The 2,648-nt window shown below is 30.3% G+C and overlaps 1 long non-coding RNA gene across 1 annotated transcript; it reads right to left on the minus strand.

The window, feature by feature from the left end:
- Positions 1 to 414: 414 nt before the first annotated feature.
- Positions 415 to 2,648, minus strand: LOC108475862 (uncharacterized). Its single transcript, XR_001870025.2, has 3 exons — positions 2,514 to 2,648; positions 1,550 to 1,640; positions 415 to 653 (listed from the first exon to the last, which is right to left on the minus strand). It is a non-coding gene; the product is annotated as an uncharacterized LOC108475862 (long non-coding RNA).

Consider the following 2,648-nt stretch of genomic DNA (forward strand, 5'->3'; position numbering starts at 1 on the left):
GGGTAAAATTTATGGTTTATATCTATAATTGAATGATATTTAGGATGTATGAAGTTAGAATCCAAGCTTAGAAATGAGATTTGAGTGGTTAAACACCTAATTCGACAAAATTAGTTAAATTTTCGGTATAAAAGTTAAGAAGCTTGTGTAACACCTTAATACCCGTGTCCAATGTAATTAAATAATTATAACAATAATAGCATGTTTCCATGAGTAACTTCTATAGTATGTACATACAAAAAGGGTAAAAGTGTAAGGACTTGAGCTTAATGTATAACATCATACAACTAAAACTTTTCTATTCATTTGGTGATTTTTCTCCTCTTGACCGAATACACATACATAATATGTATCTCAAATGCTTAACATGTTAGTTCAAGCATAACATAATTACACTCATATCACAATATGAACTTATAAGTCAAGTTGATTTCATTTCAAGATTTATATCTAAACCATTATCAAATCCATACATAGAACTTTAGCCATATTCGCATGGCTTTATATACAATACTATCAAAATAGCAACCTCCCAAAATATCATTCTATACATGCCATAATGTCTACTAGAGTTTTAAACAAAGATACCAAAAAGGTAGTCAAAAGATATGATGACTTCATAACGGTTTCCAAGCTTTCCTCGACAAGATGATCTATACAAAACCAATAACACACCAAGTGAGTTATTAACTCAATAAGTCCTAAGAATTTTCAAGAATGTAATGATCCAATTATCTTAACAAAAAAAATAAAGCTTTAATCCAATATTAGCCGAATTCAAACATGACATCACAAGGAAATCTTATGTCACATGTGTGCATTATGAATTTTGTACACACTTACCCGAATTCACTATGTACTCATACACCATTTAATCACAAATTGAATATACTATGGTAAATGTCATATACAAATCATTGGCGTATATACATATATAAATGACAAACAATGTTCAATTATTTAAATAAAACACAAATCAAGCCGCTCCATCTATCAATCAAATCTCCAATCCATTTAGATTTATTTATCACTAATTTATATCTTTGTTCAATTATATACTAATTGAACCGATTACCTTTCTCTTCTTTCTCTCTTCCCAAGCATTTTCTATTAATATACAGATTAAAATCAAATTCCATGTCTAGTATCCATGCACATTTCATTTCTCCCAATTTAATGTTTTAATAATTTCCATTTGCACAAGTAATTCTCCACAATCGATGTCGCACACTTATGCTCGATTTAAAAGTCCACACACATAGTGCTCTTACTTATTCGCACACATAGTGCCACGTTTCCTCGCACACATAGTGCCATGAAGTCTCGCACACATAGTGCCACTTAGTTTTTGCACATATAGTGCCGCATAACCTTGCACACATAATGCTGAAATTTCTTATCTATAGCTACCACAATATCATAGATAGGTCAATAAATCTCACATTCGATTTTCAAAAACTCATACATACATACCATGGTTTCTTATCCAACCTATTTTGTGTCATTTATGTGCATTTTTAATCGTAACCTAAATTACTTAGGAACTTACCTTTTAGTCGGATGAATAACTCCGATCAGCTACTCAACCGCTTTCGCTTTTACTTTGGCCAAACTTGGCTCCCTTTGATCTTGAGCTCCAACTAAGCAAATAAAATAATTCAATCATCGTAACCCCAATTTATATTCATTCCTCATAGACACACACACAGATTCGGTATCCCATCTAATACTAACCAAGCCATAACAATTTAAAGTTTAACCCTTAAACTTAATGCACATCATCCAAACATACTTCTCATCTATTCCATTTATTCGCTACATATACAAGATAGATTTCGGCAAATTCACATTTCCAAATTTTTCAATACTAAATAATTTGTAAATTAATTAGCTAAACTCATTTTCGGTTAGTATTCATTTAAATACTATCAAGCTCGTATACTTCTAATTTCATGAGTTCAACATCTTAATGTCCATTGTAATCACTCAATTAAATTTCTAATACATAAATTAAGCTACTCAAACAATCTAAATTTAAATTCGGCAAACACCATACCAAACTATTTTAGTCAAATTCTCCATAGCACATAAACTAAAATATAAAAATATAAATCTTATTCCTTCATCCATATCTCCGTCAATTGCTCAAATTACCCCATAAACATGAATTTTGCAATTTAACTAATCTACCATGAATCATTCGGCCTTAACACTTATTTGAATTATTTCTCATACAAGAAAGTAGAAAAAAAAATAAAATGAACATTCTATTTAAACCACATATAGCCGAATGCACAAAGTATTACCCAACTAACAATTCAACAAGATTTACCTCATTCTAACATCTACTTATTCAATTCAACATGAAAACAACCTCAAATTCCAACATCCTGATACACGGCCTAGTGCCCAAACCACCATAAAATTTTGATTTTCTTGACATGGCCAAGAACTGCATTTAACAATTAACTTAAACATATAAAAAAAAATTCAAAAATCATTTCAAAACTTACCCCCAAGTAGCAAAAGAGGGTGCCGAATTACTTTAGTGAACTTTCTCTTTTTCTTTCCTTTGGTTTCGATTTTTGCAAGAAGAAGAAGATGAACACTTATTTTTAATTTCTTCTTTTATTCATCTTAATATTTTT

This window comes from Gossypium arboreum, chromosome 3 (genome assembly GCF_025698485.1).
Source record: "Gossypium arboreum isolate Shixiya-1 chromosome 3, ASM2569848v2, whole genome shotgun sequence".
Taxonomy (NCBI): domain Eukaryota; kingdom Viridiplantae; phylum Streptophyta; class Magnoliopsida; order Malvales; family Malvaceae; genus Gossypium; species Gossypium arboreum.